The 20,657-nt window shown below is 51.9% G+C and overlaps 1 pseudogene; it reads right to left on the reverse strand.

The window, feature by feature from the left end:
- Nucleotides 1-9,506: 9,506 nt before the first annotated feature.
- On the reverse strand, nucleotides 9,507-9,665 carry LOC144821999 (5.8S ribosomal RNA; annotated as a pseudogene).
- Between the last annotated feature and the right edge of the window lie 10,992 nt (nucleotides 9,666-20,657).

Here is a 20,657-nt window from a genome sequence, read left to right on the forward strand (position 1 = left end):
GTAAAAAATACGATAGTAATACTGTAGTGGACGAAATGTTGTGGTAATTATTAATTCCTCCTATGTAGGATAGTGTTGACATCACTTATTGTTTAGAATCACGAGTGTATGTTAATATAAAAAGGGGAACGTGCACCTAATTGTGTGAGCAGAAAGGGAAGGGGAGGGAACTTTTGCGTTGGTATCACTATAAGAAATTCCAATATTAGTAGCATAACACATAATTGCAAATAAACTATACCATGCATATATATATACGTCATCCCTATCATACTATGGTGAAGTTATGTATATATAAACGAAAACATCCCCTGTGATGTTGTTAACGTGTGTCCTCATGTTTAATGCGTATAACCTGTGCTCAATCTAAAGAAAACATGCCATCTCCAATTTGTCATTAAGACCGGATGGAGCTAAAGTTTGTAGGTTTTTTATCCAAAAAACTTCACGTTGTAGTAGAATCTTTGAATTGTCTTGAACAGGCCTTTTTGGTACTATTTCAATTATCTGGAATTTGATTTGTGCTATAGTGTGACGATTTTCCATCCAATGTACGGCTAGCGGTGATGTTTTGTTTTTATTCCTTATTCTGCTTTTGTGTTCCGATAGCCTGATTTTCAATTTGCGCTCAGTTTTCCCCACGTATGCAAGTCCACATGGGCATTTGATCATGTAGATTACTTTTTCTGAATCACATGCAGATGTGTGTCTTAGTCGAATTTGCTCTCCTGTCCTGGGGTGTGAGAGGATATTTCCAACAATAGCATTATTACAGTTTTTACAATTCCAGCATTTTCCTGTTCCTTTGTGTATATTTCCATCCATAGCCACTTGTGTTACGGTGCGATTTGTCAATAGTTCCTTTAGATTCTGTGCTCTCTTGTAAGCAAAAATAGGTTTTTCCTTGAACAAAGGTCCGAAATCTTCTTCCATTTCAAGTATTTCCCATCTCTTTAAAATGATTCTATTGTAATGATGAATGATGCGTAGTCGGGGTCTTGTAGATACTCAAGTATATTTATTCTTAAGTTACAGGAAGATGGTAAGTTCATTAAGTGTCTCTTAAGTTGTCCTTTAAGTTGCCCCACCAGGAGCAGCCTCCTGGCTGCTCAGCCATCCAGATCAACTGACACTCCAATCCTACAAACACACACCAACATTCTACAAGGCCTCATCACAAGCTGAGTAGGTAGACAGAGAACTACTGAAAGGAGAGTGCAGCAGGTAAAGGAAGACTACAACACATCTCCCCCATTATAATATGAAAAAACAAATAGAAAGTGTGAAGCTGTTAGACACACGTTAGAGCACAGGAGGATGCAGTGAAAGCAGTGAAAAGAAAAGGGACATCACCTCCGATTGCTATGAAGACCATAACAGACAAATGCAAGGAAGTAGTGTAGTGGAACAACAAAAGAGAGAGGAAAGATGCATGAAATAAAACATGTCACCTACCCCTTTGATAACACCATGAAATAAAACATACTACACATCCTACCTCCTTACTAAAATGCATAGAGATGATAAAACACACAAATGTCAGAAAAAAAACATGTAATACACCCTATTCTCTGATAAATTAAGGAAAACAAGGAATGCAAGTCAAAAAATTACAATAAAAAAAAACTACATACTGCGTTTCCAAGAACCACACACCACACGGTGTACCTAAACGCCACATGACTGAGCCAACACCCATAAAGAAAAAACTATGGGTAACTGTAAATCCAAAACTAACCAAATAAGATTACTTAGAACTCAAAGCAAACATATGATGGGTCACCCTGCTAACTGCAAATCCAAAACACCGACCCATGAACACTTCGAAACAAAGGCAAGCACACCGCGAGCCACGCCAACCCAAAAGCAACACACCCTTGGGCACTCCTTCACCCAAAGGAAAACAATTTTTGGGAATAACTAATCCCAAGATAGACAACATTTTTTTTTGGGAATACCTACCCAAAGGAAAACAAATTATAGAAAACGCCATGCCCACGGCAAACATCTGATAGGTTTCTTTAGACCTAAGGTAAACAGATTTTCGGAAACTAAACCTACGGAAAACAAAATATGGATTACTAAAACCCACAACAAACTAAAATTAGGGATATCTTATGACCCATGACACACACGTACAACTGTGAAAAGGAACACACCAGCAGAGGCAAGAGAAACACCACACACATTTACCAACCACCACACCAGAAAACAAGAGACAAAAACTACAAATGACCAGCAAAAATAATAAAGTCTCATGCTCCGGTGAGCTGTCTCATATAAGGAAGGTTGTAAATTCGGGAAGATTCGCTACGTCTTCCATAAAAACAACACCATTCCGATAATACTCCACACAACGTAAAAACAAGCATATAACTGTTACATGCCCCCAAAACAATGTTGTGAAAACCAAAATGTAAACATCACAAGGTAGATAGTAACACAACAAACTAAAACAATAAACGTGGTCACCGTGGTCAAGATAGATGAGCGATACCTCACCCGAAAGTCCAATCTAAGTAAAAGAATGAGCGATACCTCACCCGAAAGTCCAGTCCATGTGAAGATGAGCGATACCTCATCCGAAAGTCCAAAACTTGGCCCAAAAGTCTAATTCAAGTAATCATTTATCCATTGTCCAGGTGGTGCAGATTAAATCCAAAGTATGTCCAAAATTGCGTCAGAAGCAACACCACCAATTCGAGATGACACCACATAAAGTTTTTTTTTTTTTTTTACATAGGCTCGCTTTGGTCCACAAGGTGAAAACTTATGAAATCCAGAGTTCATGCAAGGGACCTGATAGATGTCGTGAATCAAACCGGAAAACAAAAATATTGCGATCTCCATATTTCAATGCTAAACGTCGTGGTTCTCAGCACAACAAAGGGATTCTTCCAATGTGCCAAGATGGCCGCCACAACGTCGTTCAGCGTCGCTTTCTAAAGGAAATATGGCACGCTTAGGCGCTGAACATGACGCCGACGTGACGGAGGTAGCCTTCTCAATTCAAACGTCACAAGGGTCAAAGGAGACCTTCACCAACACCACGAAGAATTCCAAAGATGTCATCATTCTGGGCATGCAGGCGAACTGGAAAGAGCTCCAAGGACCAACCGTCACTCACAAGAAAAACGGTGAGTCAGCTAGCACAGAAAGAAACGCTGGCTCGATTTTTAAAGTTAAAAGTCTCTTTAGCTGTCAAAACACGCTGTAAGCGCGTCTTAAAACATCAGCTGCGTGTGAACCTTTCAAATCATCTGCTGCACATTTACTCTTTGTGTACACGATGTTGCTCTTTTCTACTCTGCCTCAGAGGTCAGCTTTTCCACACAATGAACATCAGGAAATGTCACACGCCTTTATGCAGAATTAATCCTTAGGTTAGCAGGTAAACCGATCACAAATGGGAACACTCACCCAAGTTCAACAAGCACTGGCACATCCAAGTTGGGGCCGACCGGTCTTTGGTCACTGGTGGGGCATGTGGACAGCCAGTTTGCTTCTCTTACGTGCGCTTCTTCAGTTTCTTATGGACAGACAGTTGGCTTCTTTTGCTTGCTCTTCTTTGGTTTCGTATTGACAGTTAGTTAGCTCCTTTTTGTACTCCTCCAGTTCCATATGTGTACGCCAATTCAATGTAGATCACGTAAGTTCTCCAACTCGTCGCCAGTATTGTAATGATGAATGATGCGTAGTCGGGGTCTTGTAGATACTCAAGTATATTTATTCTTAAGTTACAGGAAGATGGTAAGTTCATTAAGTGTCTCTTAAGTTGTCCTTTAAGTTGCCCCACCAGGAGCAGACTCCTGGCTGCTCAGCCATCCAGATCAACTGACACTCCAATCCTACAAACACACACCAACATTCTACATGACCTCATCACAAGCTGAGTAGGTAGACAGAGAACTACTGAAAGGAGAGTGCAGCAGGTAAAGGAAGACTACAACAGATTCTTTGGATATCTCTTGAAGCTGAAGAATATTTAGAGACGAAAACCATACGTTTGTTTGGTTTTTTGATTTTTCTCTGCAAAAGAGCTGGTCTTGCCATTTCGTTGACCTTCGCAATTTGTGCATCAAGACGTTCAGAATCATATCCTCGTGCTAGGTATTTCTGTTTTTGCTCTCCAAGCGCTTTATTGCAGGTCGTTTTGTCTGAGTAAATTCTTTTGATTCTCATGAAGTGAGATACTGGTAAGTTGTTGATTAAAGGCATGGGGTGAAAACTCTTGTGGAGTAGTGCAGTATTTTTGTCCGTCGGTTTTCTAAAGATAGCTGTATGTATTGTGTTCCCTTTTAGTGTGACCATTACATCCAGAAATGGCAACTCACATTTGTCTATGTGATGAGTGAACTGAATTCTAGGGTCAGCTTGATTGAGAGTCTTGATATGATCAATCAATGATGCTTCCGTTTTGTTCCAAATTAAAAATACATCATCGATGTATCTTTTGTAGTAGATTAATCCTGCCTGCCATGTTTGATCTCCCATGATGTAATCATTCTCGAATTTAGCCATGAAAATATTGGCATATACACATGCCCCTGGAAACCCCATGGCTGTACCATTCAGTTGAAGAAAAAAATCATTTTGCCACATGAAATAACTGTTCTCCAGACAAAATTTGAGCAATTGTATGATTAGGTATTTCAGGGTTGCAGGCTTGTCCTCTTGTAGCAATGCCCATTCTATTGCTTCCAGTCCTAGAGCATGAGGGATTGATGTGTATAATGCAACTAGAATAGAAAGGGAGCTCGCACAGCTGAGGGTAATCAAGGTAATGTCTTTAGGGCGGTGAGTGTGCAGCAAGAGGGAACACTGTCTGCACTGGCAGTGTAGAAACCAAGGTACTCATACGAAGCTCACTCAATTGAGAGAGCACCTCTGCGCACAACGATGAAGACCGATGGGTCTAGTTCAATTAAGCATAAACGTAAAGATGGTGAATCAGTGTGAAGTGTTCATCAGCTTTCACATTTTATTCATGTTTCAAAAGTAAAAATCAGGTAAGTTATCCAAAAGTGAATATCCATCCAAAGATAAGTCTATTCCGAACAAATAATCACACATCCCGATGCATTTCGGGCCAAGCCCTTCTTTAGGGGATTAGTCTACAAAAAACAATCCAAAAAGAAACTATTCAGTCTTGTATCCAAATAAAACATACTCGACTACATACGTCATTAAATGTGTGAAAAAATGAAATTCAGAGAAGTGATCATGCGAAAACATAAGAAGCCAAACAGGTTCAAGCCAAAATGTGCACCCCCAGTGTGTAGGGAAAGGAAGGAAAGGTCAAAGTGCCGCTTCAAACAATCGTCGCTGGAGTATCACATGGTGAAGTGAAACAGATTTTAAAAGCCCTCAAACCGCCCGCTATGGCAAAAGCCGAAAGTGAACCAAGAACATGTTAAAGACAGATACTGTGACAAAGTTTTAGACTCCGTGCTCAAGAACCAAAATAACCCAAAATAACGTGCTGCTTAAGAAGTCCCGGCGGGGGTACTTACATCGTGCAAGCACTAAGCAAGCTCCGCGAAGAGCCGCGAGGACGGTGATCTATCAGAGGGGCCGTCGTAGCGGTGTGCAATAAAACGAATGTGACCCGAGAGATAAACAAAGGACTGCAAGTCAAATGTGGCTCTAGGGGAAGTGATGGAAAGGGTGGGGGCCATATTGGAAAGACTAAATAAAAGATAGAAAGCCAGAATAACATTAAAGATAAGTCACACTGTAAGAGGAGGGTAACAAAAAGAATATAATGGAAACAAAAGATCAGAAACCAAGCATATATGCAAAAACAGATTACAGATAGCACAAAAATTCCATAAGGTCGTTAAGACCATGCGGTGCCATGGTGGACATAAGGCGGATCCAAAAGTTCTCTCTTTTCAAAAGTGTATTCTTGTTGTTCCCGGTGATCTTGACTTGTTCAAGTATTTGAAATTTCAATTGGGCCACACTATGTCTATGTTCCATAAAGTGGGTAGCCACACTAGACTTCAAATTGTGTGTACGTATATTGCTTTTATGTTCAAGAATACGTGCACGAATCTTTCTCTCCGTGTGACCAATATAACATTTGCCGCAAGGGCACTTCAGCATGTAGATGACGTTGCTACTGTTGCATGTAGCATTCACTCTCAATTTGATGACATGTCCTTTCATGGGGTGGGTGGTTCTGTTTCCAGGGATACAATTCCCACAGTTGCTGCAGTTATAGCAAGGTTTTAAACCATTGTAAACAAGTGGAGTGGTGATCAAGGTGGATTTGCTCAATAACTCTTTGACATTACGACCTCTGGTAAAAGCAAACATCGGAGGTTGATTAAATAGTCCATTGAAATCAGGTTCCATTGCGAGTATAGGCCAATGTTTCCGGATGATATGCTGAAACTGGTTAGACATCTTAGAGTGTTTGGAAACTACAACCATGCGGTCAGTGTTTTTTTTTGGTTTGGGTTTGAGTAATTCTGATCTGACACACTTGTCAGTCCTCTCCATGGCCAGGTCCAAAATAGGTGTGGGGTACCCACGTGCTTTGAGTCTCCCCAATGTGTTTCTAAGTGCTTGCTTACACTCTTGGTCTTTGGAAACTATGCGTTTCACTCTTAGTAGTTGGGCAAATGGTAAGTTGTTCTTGAGACTAAGTCGATGAAAACTACTATAATGTAGAATAGAGTTCCTGTCCGTGGGTTTTCGATATATGGTTGTGAACCAATCTTTTGGTTCTCGATGTATTTCCACATCCAAGTAGTGGATGCATTTATCACTGTAATCCCAAGTGAATTGGATACGTTCGTTCACATTGTTCCATGATTCAAGAAAGTTGACGAGGGTTTCAGAAGAACCTTCCCATAGCAAAAAAACGTCATCGATGTACCGTAGGTACAATTTTCCATGTTGAAGCCAGCTGTTTTGGCAAAGAATGTGTGACTCTTCAAACACTTTCATATAGATATTAGCGTAACAAGGAGCTGCCGAATTGCCCAGCTCAGCTCGTCATGAGCATTCAAGGGGTTAAAGATCAGAAGATGCCAGCAGCTTACATCTTTGTCTTGTCATACACTAGGAAAATAACATATGGAGCGGGGTTTGGGTCCAAAAAATAGAAATTGTGTCTGGTGCTGCAGAATATTTTGTTATTCAAATGTATTATTTTATCTTTATAGTGTGTAAAGGAGGTTTTGAGTGCAGTTACCACTTGTCACCTTTTGAGAAGTTCAATTTTCCTGAAACCCATTAGCCATCCTTAACAAACAGACTGCTGACCTTTGCCCAGATGTGCATTCATCAACTGAGCATGAGCAAACGGAAGTGAAGAAAGTCTTGTCAAAATCATTGACTGCGGGTGTGTTTGGTTAATACAGCTTCTTTGAGTTTCTTATTTCAGTGCCACCTGATGATAAGGATCTCATATTGCCACTTCTAGAATGTAAGCAGCACATTCAGTTCTGTTCTCATTTTGCATTCTGGAACTTTTAGTCCAGCATTTATAACTGTTATAGGCAGAACTACAAATTGCAGAGTGCAAAGAACAAAGCAAAAACGGTTTAACCGCATCGATGCGGTGCATTTTCCCGCTGTACGCGGCAATTTGAAAATTACCGCGTTACATGACGAGCTCAGCTCGTCATGAGCGTACGTCAGGTTACGCTCATGACGAGCTGAGCTCGTCATCAGCCCGGAAGGGGTTAAGTAACACATCTGACAAGTCTGTTCTTGTGTCCTCGTCATGCTAACCAGGGTTCTATTTCAGGAATATATGTGAACAAGATTCCAGGGTAACGGTTCAGAGCAAAAACTCGGTTGGAGCAGGCTGGGAGCAGGAGCTTCTGTCGCTGTCTCCCGGTCTTCCCATATACTTAGGGGCATATTCACGAGGTGTTACCGCCGCGTTAGTGGCACTTTTCTTCCGCTAATGTGGTGATCATTATATCGCCCTATTACCAAGCTGTTCCTAACAGCCCTTAGCGACAGTTTTTAGGCGAAAATGTCTGTTGTAAAGATCGCAACTTCTATATTATATGTCTATGCGGGTGAGGCGTTCCCTTGCAAAAGCGGCTGCAAAACCACTACTCCATATTTACAAGGGGATCCTTGAACTTCTGAAGACCAAAAAAAATGACTCTAATGCAGTTAGAGCCAGTTACTTAAGATCAGAAAATAGATGGTCTTAAGAATGAGGATAACACTTGGGGCCACATCTCAGCAGGTTTTGGTGCTGGACAGCGCTGCAAGCAATGTTGCAGCGCTGCCCTGCGACAAAACTACAGTGCAGGCATGCACACCATCAATAAGATAGTGCGCATTCCTGGGCCCCAGTCATGAAAAGTGTTGCAGCGCTGCGTCAAGACACTTCTCACAATGCCCTTCTTACGACAGCATGGATGCGCTATATTCACTGGACAGTGCTCCATGACGGAAGTAATGACAGATACGTCAGGAATACTGACGTATCTGTCTGCTCTAAAGTCACGCGTTGCTGCAGTCGTGTCACAATCATGACGAAACTCCAGCAATGCGTAGGGCCAGCCTATCCCTGTGGCACTGCATCACCATCACACCTGCCATCAGGCAGGCGGAAGGTACTGACGCAGTGCCGTTCATGAGGAGTACGCAAATGTCGGCACTGTTTGAGATCCATCGGTGGTGTTTGTGCGCTGCAGTGTCATCGTTTGGAAGCATTGGTGAGTGGTGGTGTGGAGGGAGTTGATGAGACATTCTTCGGTGGCCTTGATCCTGCTGCAAGTGGGTGCGATGTTGGGATTGGTGTTCGGTGGGCAAGGTGAAGATGTGATGTTTCCAATGATGGTCGGTCCAGGAGAGTCCAGTGTTGTGGCTGTAGTTGAAGTTACTGCTGGCGGAGGTGGCGTGCCCGATTGTGTGCCCTGCACGGACCCCACCCGTTTACCTCTTGATCTCTCTCTTCAAAGTTCTTTTCAACTTTCCCTTACAGTACTTGTTGGCTATCGGTCTCGTGCCCGTATTTAGCCTTAGATGGAGTTTACCACCCGCTTTGGGCTGCATTCCCAAGCAACCCGACTTCGAGAAGACCCGATCCCGGCGCGCCGGGGGCTGCTACGGGCCTAACACTGTCCGCGGGGTGAGCCTCAATCAGAAGGACTTCTGTACGCCACATTTCCCGCACCCGCCGCCGGGTGGGGATTCGACGATTGCCCTACCCGGGGACGCTGAGCGCAGAGGTGGGCGCCCAAGACGAGTGCGGCCGGCAGCCAGGCGGCCCGGGATGGGTCCTGGGGTGGACCGGTCACCAGACCCCTTTCTCAGGGGCCAGGCACGCCAGCAGCGTGCCTCTGTGGCAGAACCCGGCGAGAGACCCTGCCACGGGCGATCGGGGGGTCTGACCTTGTGGGGGGATGAAGGGGAAGCAGAGCTAACCCTGCGATGGCACCAGCCACTTCCCGGGGAAGCCCCGGGGCGATTGACAATGGAGCGACCCTCAGACAATCATAGCCCTGGCAGGAACCCGGGGCCACAAGGAACCCGGGGCCGCAAGGAACCCGGGGCCACAAGGAACCCGGGGCCGCAAGGTACATTTGAAGTGTTGATGATCAATGTGTCCTGCAATTCACACTAATTCTCGCAGCTAGCTGCCTGCTTCATCGATGCTCGAGCCGAGTAATCCACCGCCAAGAGTCACAGGCAACTTTTCAAAGACGTTCACCCACCTGCAGGCGCAGGAGAGGCGGGAGGAAGGCGATGCCGTCCATCCGCTGCCTGGGTGGCGAGACGGCCCGGGTGCCCTGTTCAAGACTTCGCCTCTGGGGGTCAGACTGCACCGTTGGGAGAAAGAAACATTGCCCGGCGCTCGGCCAGGGAGTCCGCCCCACCCACCCACGGGAAAGGAAGGGGGCTCCCAGTGCGATGGGTGGAGGCAGTCCCGCAGACGCCAGTCCCTCCCAGGGTAACTGGAAGGGACCGCACGAGTCTTCAAACCCCTCGGCCCAGCCGCACTGGACCAGGTCATACCGGGCACCTGGCAGCGAAGGAGGGTCGCTTCACCTGCACATCAGCCGTCCGTCGCCGGGCGGCCCCGAGGCATGCCAGTGGGCTGGCGATCAGCCCACCCCACCCTTTGCCCAGGTCGGAGGCACCGGAATGAAAGAGCCAGGCGGCTCCCCATCCCACACGCCTCCCACCGAGAGGAGCCGGGGTTCCCTCGCAGGCCCTCGGCTCCTTCTCTTCCAGGCCACCCTGCCGCGCGAGAAGGGCCACTCTTCCGTCGCCAAGACCCCAGTCGGGTCAGGACTCGGGTGCGGGACGGCCCAGCCGGTGCCTGGGCCTTTTGAGGGAGGGTTGGTATCAGCCCGGGGATGCACTGCCATTCGGTTTCCCCCACCACGTTGGGGGTCTGTGCCGAGTGAACTTGGGTTCTATCTCGGAGAGGGACAGGGGACGGGGGCCGCCCGCCATGCCCGGTCCCTCACGCGTCAGTCGGGTCCTCCGCAGGTTCACTTACGGAAACCTTGTTACGATTTTTACTTCCTCTAGATAGTCAAGTTTGATCGTCTTCTCTGCGCTCTGCCAGGGCCGTTGCCGACCCCGGCAGGGCCGATCCGAGGACCTCACTAAACCATCCAATCGATAGTAGCGACGGGCGGTGTGTACAAAGGGCAGGGACTCCATTACCTGCACTTACTGTGATTTCCTCATTCATGAGACATAATTGCAATCCCCAATCCCTATCACGAACGGGGTTAAGCGGGTTACCCGCACCTGTCGGTGAAGGGTAGACATACTCTGATCCGTTCACTGTAGCGCGCATGCTGCCCCGGATATCTAAAGGCATCACAGACCTGTTATTGCTTGATCTCGTGTGGCTGAACGCCACTTGTCCCTCTAAGAAGTTGGACGCCGACCGCTGGGGGTCACGTAACTAGTTAGCATGGAGGAGTCTTGTTCATTATCGGAATTACCCAGACAAATCTCTCTACCAACTAAGAACGGCCAAGCACCACCACCCACAGAATCGAGAAAGAGGAAAGCATTGGGTGCAACAAGATGGCTGAGGGGATCTATGCGACCAGATGGCCGAGGGGAAAGGTGCGACCAGATGGCCGGGCACGAAAGGGAAGCCATCCAGTCACTCTGTGCCCCAACAAAAGAATGAGCGGGCGTCAGGGCATGGGGGACCGGAGGCCCAGGGCCCCAGCTGGGCCCAGCCATGGAGGCTGTGAGGGGGGACCTGACGGGTCCTCCGACCAGGGGACCTCGGACACCTTGACAAGCAGGTGAGGCCTGCATGGGACCGACGGACCCCTGTCCTGGGCCCTTGGTGGAACAGCAGGCCAGGGCACGGGGTCCAGGGCCGTAGCACCCTACCCTGGGCCCGACGGAGCCCCAGGACCCAGCCAGGTCTCCCAACCCTGAAGGCGCAGAGGACACCTCCGCGGGCCCTCCAGACTTAGTCCTGGACACCCTGCCATGCAGCAGGACAGAGCCCATGGTGGGGAGGCTGCCCTCCCCGGGGGCCCTCAGGGGCCCCGGCCAGAGCGCCTGAGACCAGCCAAGCAAGGGGAGGCCCCCCGGGCACAACGGAACCCCGTCCTGGGCCTTTGGCAGTGCGGCAGGCTGGGGAATGGGGCCCAGGGCTGGAGCAACCGATCCAGGACCTGGCAGGACCGAGGAAGGAGCTTGTGTAGGGAGGCCACCCTCCAGGGCCCTCAGGGGCCCAGGATGGAGCTCCTGAACCCAGCCAGGGAAAGGGAGGTTCCCCAGGCACAACGGAATCTCGTCCTGGGCCTTTGGCAGTGTGGCAGGCTGGGGGACGTGCCCAGGGACGGAGCACCCAACCTGGGGCGAGGTGGGGCCCCTGGAACCAGCCGGGGCTCCCAGGCCCAGAGGCATAGGGGAAGCCTCCCCGGGCCTGCCGGACACCATGCCGGGCACCCCGCCATGCGGCAGGACCAAGGACGGAGCCCGAGGTAGGGAGGCCACCCTCCCCAAGGCCTTAAGGGCCCTGGATGGAGCTCCTGAACCCAGCCAAGCAAGGGGAGGTTCCCCTGGCACAACAGAACCCCGTCCTGGGACTTTGGCAGTGCGGCAGGCTGGGGGATGGAGCCCAGGGCCCAGGGCCGGAGCACCCGACCCGAGGCCCTGCGGCGCCCCCGAACCCAGCCGGGGCTCCCGGGCCCAGAGTCACACGGGAAGCCTCCCTGGGCATGCCGGACACATCCCGGGCACCCTGCCACATGGCAGGACCAAGGACGGAGCCTGGGGTGTGGAGGTCCCCCTCCACGGAGCCCTCAGGGGCCCCAGATGGAGCTCCTGAACCCAGCGAAGCAAGGGGAGGATCCCCGGGCACAACAGAACCCCGTCCTGGGCCTTTGGAAGTGCGGCAGGCTGGGGGACAGGGCCCAGGGCAGGAGCACCTGACCCTGGGTCCGGCGTGGCCCATGGACCCAGCCGGGGCTCCCGGGCCCAAAGGCACAGGGGAAACCTCCTTGGGCCCACGGGACCACGTTCGGGCACCCTGCCACGTAGCCGGACCGAGGACAGAGCCTGGAGTGGGGAGGCCGCCCTCCCTGGGGCCCCTGGACCCAGAACCAACAGGGGGAAGCTCCCTGGGCCCACTGGACCCCATCCAGGGCAGCCTGCCACATGGCAGGCCCCAGGGCGGGCCCTTGGCTGGGGCGGCATCCTGGCACGTCCAGCTGCCGGCTTAGGACCGCTAGGACGAGAGGGGTCCCAGAGAACTTTGTCCCTAGTAATCCGGAGGAAGGTTACCCCCCTTTTTGGGAACTTGTGCGCACCGCGAGGCTCAGGGGACCCTAGGCGCGAACGCACCCGACCTCCTGGAGCCCTTGCTGGGATCCAGGAGGCAAATGACCCCCCGCTTCCCGGGGGCTCAGGGACCCCAGCTGGGCCTCAGGCACGGGGAGGACCAGCAGAGCTCTCGGGCCCAGACGCCCGGGGTAATACTGCCGGGGACCCATAGAGCCCGTCTCGGGCACTTTGCCTCGCCGTGGGCCGGAGCCCCCAGACGGAGGAGAGGTGTTGTCTGAGCATAGCCCATCTGGTCACCGGCAGAAAACCGCCAGTCCGGGAGGGTGTCCCAGCATACCCTGCCCCTAGTAATCTGGAGGAAGGCTACCCCACTTTCTGGGAACTCGTGCGCACTGCGAGGCTCAGGGGACCCTAGGCACGAACGCTCCCGACCTCCGGGAGCCCTGGCTGGGATCCGGGAGGTAAATGGCCCCTCATCGGAACTTCCAGGGAAGCCCGGCCATCTGGTCGCCCCATTGGAAAGCATTGTGTGTGACCAGATGGCCGAGGGGATTGGTGCGACCAGATGGGCGGGACCGAAAGTACTCCCAGTTGCCCACCTCAAGCCTTCGCTGTAGGGCTCCCGCCTGCCCATGCAGGGCTCAGGGGCTTCGCTTCCCAGGGGCTCCGCTTCCCGGGGGCTCGGGGACCCCGGCTGGGCCTCAGTCACGGGGAGGACCACCGGACCTCTCGGGACCAGGATGCCCAGGGGAGGACTGTCCAGGACCCATGGGGCCCATCCCAGGCACTTTGCCATATGTAGGCCGGAGCCCCCGGACCGTGGTGTTGTCCGAGCTCAGCCCATCTGGTCACCGGCAGAGAACCGCAAGTCCGGGAGGGGTGTCCTGGCATACACTGCGCCAAGTAATCCGGTGGAAGGCTATCCTTCTTTCTGGGAACTTGTGCTCACAGCAAGGCTCAGGGGACCCTAGGCGCGAACGCGCCAGACCTCCTGGAGCCCTGGCTGGGATCGGGGAGGCAAATGGCCCGTCATCGGAACATCCAGGGAAGCCCGGCCATCTGGTTGCCCCATTGGAAAGCATTGATGCCCAAGGGGAAAGGTGAGACCAGATGTCTGGGTCCAAAAGGACTCCCAGCTGCCCTCCCCCAGCCTTTGCGGTAGGGTTCCCGCTTGCCCACGCAGGGCTCGGGGGCTCTACTTCCTGGGGGGTTCGGGGACCCCGGCTGGGCCTCAAGCCCGGGGAAGGACCACCGGAGCTCTCAGGCCCGGATGCCTGGGGAGGACTGCCTGGGGAACAAGGAGCCCGTCCTGGGCACTCTGCCACGAAGCGGGCCGGAGGAGGGAGCCCCGGACGCCTAGGGAGATGTTTCCCAGGCATAGACCATCTGGTCCCCGGCAGAGAACTGCAAGCCTGGGAGGGGTGTTCCGTCGTACCATGCCCCTAGTAATCCGGAGGAAGGCTACCCCTCTTTTTGGGAACCCGTGCGCACCACGAGGCTCAGGGGTCCCTAGGCGTGAACCTGCCTGACCTCCTGGAGCCCTGGCTGGGATCTGGGAGGCAAATGAGCCCTCATCGGGACTTCCAGGCCGGCCCGGCCATCTGGTCATCCCATTGGAAAGCATTGCCTGTTACCAGATGGCCGAGGGGATTGGTGTGACCAGATGGCCGGGACCGAAATAACGCCAATCTGCCTGCCCCGAGCCTTCGCAGGAGGGCTCTCACCTGCCCTTGCAGGGCTCGGGGCTACAGGGCTCGGGGGCTGCATGGCTCTGGGGCTGCAGGGCTCTGAGGCTGCAGGGCTCAGGGGGGCTCTGAAACCCCACACTGGGCCTCAGGCATGGGGAGGCCCGCAGGCGCTCCTGGGGCCCAGCTGCCCGGGGAGGACTGCCCGGGATCCATGGAGCCTTGCAGGTCTCCGGGGCTCTGCACCAGGGACCCTTGTCCCAGGCAGATGAACTCTTGGCAGGCTGCAGGACGGGGGCTCCCAAACCCTAGGCCCTGACTGAAACCCAGGCCCCGGGGCTGGTCCCTGCTTTCCAACCCAGCCAGGCCGGGGAGATCAGGGAGCCTGCCCAGGCACGAGGGTCCCCTGTCCCGGGCACAAGGACCCTCAGGATGTGCACTCGTTTTCCACACATTTTTTCCAAAATTCTGCGTAGTGTGCGTAGTGGCGCTACGCAAACTATGCCCAGCCCTACAAAACAGTCACAATGTACATTGGCATGCAGTCTGAACGTAAACATCTGCTAATCTCCAACATACATGTACAACTCTGTTAACCTGCATCTTCCCTTTCACATTGCAGAGCAGATCAGACATATCTTCAGTGACGATGAAGAGGACCCCCTGGTCATCTGCACCCACACCCTCCAACGGATAGTAGAGAGCCTCCGCACCCCATCCCCAGAAGCAGGACAGGCCAGCTGCCCCGAGGTGAGCCCACCACCTGCACAGACGACACAGCAGGAAACACACATCACCACAGCTGTCTCCCAGCACCCCCTGACCAATTTATTGAGTTCCAACAACGTATGTGGCGTTGCCAGGTGAAGTTGGCTGACCAGCTGCAGGTGGGCTTCGAACTCGTGGCAACCAAACTCGATGCTATAAGTGGGTGTCCGAGTCCCATCAGGGACCATGTACAGACCCTATCGACACCCCCAGTATGCACCATGCTCTACCACAGACCTTGGCTGACCTTGTTGGGGCAATGAATCTAATACAAGAACTGTGAGGTCAGACAGGCACCAGTGATCAGAGCACAGAGTTGGCACAGATGCGGAGGTCAACGGAGACCATGGAGTAGATGCAGGCTGGAAATCTGTCTTCCACGGCTCAATTCAAGTCAAGTCAAGTCAAAATTTGTATAGCGCACTACTCACCCAGAGGGTCTCAAGGCGCTTGAGGGAGGGGGTTCGCTATTTATCAAACAGCCATGTTTTGAGTTGTTTTCTGAAGGAGAGGTGGTTCTGTGTAAGGCGGAGGTGGGTGGGAAGAGAATTCCAGGTTTTGGCTGCTAAGTAGGAGAATGATCTTCCTCCTATGGTGGCTCTTTGGATGCGTGGGATCGCGGAGAGGGCTTGATTGGACGATCGTAGATGGTGGGTGGGGGTGTAGAAGGTCAGTCGCGTGTTGAGGTAACTGGGTCCTAAGTCGTAGAGGGCCTTGTGTGCGTGGGTGAGGAGACGGAACTTGATTCTCTTGTTGACGGGGAGCCAGTGAAGGCCTCTCAGGTGACCGGAAATGTGGTTGTGGCGTGGTATGTCTAGGATGAGTCGGGCGGAGGCGTTCTGAATGCGTTTGAGTTTTTTCTGTAATTTGGCTGTGGTTCCGGCGTAGAGGGTGTTTCCGTAGTCCAGTCGGCTTGTGACAAGTGCTTGGGTGACCGTCTTTCTTGTTTCGGTGGGGATCCATCGGAAGATCTTTCGGAGCATGCGTCAGATGTTTAAACAAGATGACGAGACGGCGTTGACTTGTCTGGTCATTGAGAGGGAGGAGTCTAGTATGAATCCTAGGTTGCGAGCATGGTCCGTAGGTTTGGGCGCGCTGCCTAGGGCCGGAGGCCACCATGAGTCATCCCATGCGGAGGGGGATGATCCAAGGATGAGGACTTCTGTCTTGTCTGAATTCAGTTTTAGGCGGCTGTTCTTCATCCACTCGGCTACGTCTTTCATCCCTTCGTGTAGGTTGGTTTTGGCAGTGTTTGGGTCTTTAGTTCTTAAGTTCGGTGGGGTCTGCTGTAGGTTTCTTCAGGAGGGCACTGAGTTCGGCATGTTTCCAGCTTTCCGGGAAGGTAGCAGTGTTGAAGGAGCAGTTGATGATGTCCCGGAGTTGGGGTGCGATGACGGAGACAGCCTTGTTGAAGATGTGGTGGGGGCATGGATCGGTTGGTGATCCGGAGTGGATGGAATTCATCAAGCGGATGGTGTCTTCGGTGCTGATTGGGGTCCAGGCGCAATGGGTGGTGGTGGGGGGCTTCAGTTCAGTGGTGAGGGGAGTGGATTGTTCGCCGAAGCTGTTATGTATGTCAGCGATCTTGCTGTGGGAGAACGAGGCTAGAGAGTCGCAGGGTTCTTGATAGGGGGTGATGTCGTTGGTGCCGGCGCTGGGGTTGGTAAGCTCTTTGACGATGCTGAAGAGTTCCTTGCTGTTGTGGGCGTTGTTGTCGAGTCGATCCTTGAATGCTGATTTCTTGGTGGATCGGTTCAGCTGGTTGTGTTTGCGGGTGGCGTCCTTGAGGGCGGTCATGTTGTTTGTGGTTGGGTTTTTTCGCCAGGCTTTCTCGAGGGCGCGGCAGTTTTTTTTGGAGTTTTTGAGGTCGTCATTGAACCAGGTGGCTTTTTTGTTTCCTGGCTTGTTGTGGTGGTTTTTCACAGGTGCTAATTCGTCAGCGCAGCGGGTGATCCATTGTGTGAGATTGATGGCTGCATGGTTTGGGTCCGATGATCTGGTGGGAGGGATTTGGTTTAGCGCTGTGGTGAGCTGGTCGGTGGTAATTTTGTTTCAGTTTCTGCGGGGGACTTGTTGTGGGTGGAGGTGTGTCGTGGTTTTTCTGAAGTTGAAGTGGACGCAGCTGTGGTCCGTCCAGTGGAGTCCTGTGGCGTGATTGAAAGAGATGTGCTTGCTGGAGGAGAAGATTGCGTCGAGCGTGTGTCCGGCGTAATGGGTGGAGGTGTTGACCAGTTGTTTGAGTCCGAGATTGGCGAGGTTGTCCAGAAGAGTGGTGGTGTTGCTATCGTTGTTCTTTTCCATGTGGAAGTTGAGGTCCCCTAGGAGAATGTAGTCCTCGGAGGAGAGGGCGTGTGGGCTGATAAATTCAGTGATGTCTTCGCTGAATTGTGTGCGGGGTCCTGGGGGTCTGTAGACGAGGGTGCCTCTAAGTGTAGTCTTGGGGTCGGTGTGAATCTGGAAGTGGAGATGTTCGGCGGCTGTCAGGGTGTTGTCAGCGCTGGTCGTGATGCGGATGGAGTTCTTGTGGACGATGGCGATGCCTCCTCCTGTTTGGTTGATGCGGTCCCTTCGGATGATCTTGTAACCGTCCGGGATGGCTATGGCGATGTTGGGCGCTGATGAGGCGTTCCAGGTTTCCGTGAGAAAGGCGATGTCCGGAGTCGTGGTGTGAAGTAGGTTCCATAGTTCAATGGCGTGTCTGTGGACCGAGCGGGTGTTGAGCAGGATGCACTTCAGGTGGTTGTTGTTTGCGCTCAGTATGGCGTTATTGGTTGTAGTATGGGACCTGATGCAGCTGAACTTGCAGGATTGGCAGGTGAAGGGTCCATGGGCGCGTCCTGGGGCGGCTTGGTGGCAGTCTGGGAGTCGGCCGGTGTTGAATGCAGTGAGGGTTGCGGCGTCGTACGTAAGGCGGGTGGAGTGGTTTTTGCGGGGGCCAGGGGGTCTGGCTCTGGGCGCGGGCCAGGCGCGGATGGGCGTAGACGGGCTTACCTTTGGTGCCCCTTCGGCGCGCATAGGGCGCGCCCACTGCGCGTGAACGCTGCACGTATGCCGTACTGCCATAAGTGGAGAGTGGAGGGGGGCGGAGCGAGGGAGGAGCAGCTGGGAGGCGGGAGCGGGGTGGCGCATGGGGAAGGGATTGCTTGAGGATGCTGTAGGGAGCGGGGGTGTGGCAGCAGGGGAGCAGCGGCAGGGAGCGGGGAGGAGAGATGGGCTGGGACACAAAATGGCACCAAACAACAAAAAAAGGCAATGCAGGGCGAGATCGGGGCACAGGCTGGCACAAATGCTTAATTAGTGTAGCAAATACGATATCAGCAACAGAAATTAAGGCAGCAACTTAATTAAGGCAGCAAATACGATATCAGCAGCAGAAATTAAGGCAGCAACTTAACTAAGGCAGCAAATACGATATCAGCAGCAGAAAGCAATGCAAGGCGAGATCGGGGCTCAGGCTGTCACAGATGCTTAATTAGGCAGTAAATACGATACCAAACAGAGCGAGGATGGGGCACAGGCTGGCAGGGCACGATGCTTCATTAGGCAGTAAATACGATACCAAGCAAAGCGAGGTCGGGGCACAGGCTGGCAGGTCACAGAGTGGGGATGAGATGCGAGGACGGCCAGGAGCGGGTTAACTGGGTACCTCAATGCTCTGCAGTACTTCATCTTGCCATTGCTGCCACTGAGCCGGTCCCAGATGACTGCAGCAGGAACATCGACACACACAGCTCCGAGCCCTGATATGTCCGTGGCACACAGTGATGCTGCATGCTGCACCATGACAGTCTGTTGTGTGAGTGGCACACAGTGATGCAGCCATCACCCCGCCACACACACTGGGCACTCTGGACATAGAACCCGTATCAGGGGAGTAAGAAGGGGATGCGAATGACTTTGTGAGGAAGGAGGCAGTAGCATCCATCACCGCCATATGCCCGGTCCCTGCCTGGTTATGACCTATGCATCATGCCTTGGGAACTACCTCATACTGAGCCCAGAACACTCTGTGACATGCACCCGGACCTATTACGCGGAACGCTAGTCTTTTTCCATTTCAGTTTAGCCATATGGGTTCCCTTGGCAACCTCAGATGCCATGAACTCATTGGCTGTCAATCTGCATTTCGTGCGTTCCAATACACGCAGCCTGACAGGCTGACACAAACATGGAGGGAAGGGCCACACCCCCTTGAGTCGCTCTCCCTGTCAGGTGCTCTGGAGCACGCTTTTCGTTTCCTCTTTTTTTGCACAAATACCAGTCTGCCTCGCCACCAATGGATTCCATTTACATCCTGAGGCGTCATGAGGAAGGAGAATGGTTATTTTCTGTTCCAGGTAAGCGGAGCACAACAATGTCTGGGCTCTCACCAGCCCAGGACTTGAGTATCACCCGGCCCCCCGCTTTTGTTATATCTTTTCACATTTATTTCCCTCGCCTACCTCCCGTCACACCATATTCATGTCACACTTCGCAGCCCTGTATGCTGCTGGCAATCTGTGTGTCCCGCATGGCCCCTCACCTAGATCTAAGCCTTACATGTCATTTCTGTCCCACCAGCCTTGCCGTTGTGTTCGCCCTGCATTGCAAGTCGAAGTCTCCTTGTGCAGACTCGGTCCCACATGGGGTCACAACTCAGCCTCATTTGACTGTCATCACACTCATCCCTGCCATTCGTATCAGTCCCAGCATATGTACCCTCCCACCCACTGTTAGCCACGGTCGTGCATTGCACATCACGTAGACTGTGTGTCCTGCCTGTGTGCGCTACGCATTAGAAATACTGTGAGCACTCTTGGTACCCTGGCCGAGATCTTAGCCCAACATCGCTACCACTCTGGGTAGCCACAACAGGGGTCATTGGTAGTTTCACACTTTCCTCCGCCTGCATGCAGTGGGCTGATGGAGTTACATTCACTCCTACCTTTGACCCCTTGTGCAAACTAAGCCACGCTGGCATTGATATTTACATCACATTGTCTGGCCTCTGATGCCACAGGGTCATCGGCCCTTGATCCCTTCCTTTTCCCACGCACATTTCCATGTTCGTTCATGGGTACATACATCACTGTAGCACTCAGCTACTTTTTGTGCATCCCTAACGTGTCCAACACTTTCACGGCAGTCGGCACATTCAGCCGTATCCCTCCAATCTCTTTGTCTCCCCTAGCAGCTACACCTCTTGCCTCCCCCAAGCAACCCCGGATGTTATTGCACTGTTTATTATCTTGTTACAAGACACCTTTAGCATTTCCCTGATCATATTTTAATACTCCTGACAGAATGCTTGATTGGGCCCTTATCAAGGAGGCACCATCTGCCCTCGGATCCGCCATTTGACATGTGCCTGCTAATATAGCGTTAATTCGGTCATTTCCAGAATAGTAGACCGCAGCCACACAAAACCGATGGGAAACAGTCCTGATTATTTCACATGGTATGTGCTCTTGT

Source organism: Lissotriton helveticus, chromosome 2_2 (genome assembly GCF_964261635.1).
Source record: "Lissotriton helveticus chromosome 2_2, aLisHel1.1, whole genome shotgun sequence".
In the NCBI taxonomy this organism is placed as follows: Eukaryota; Metazoa; Chordata; class Amphibia; order Caudata; family Salamandridae; genus Lissotriton; species Lissotriton helveticus.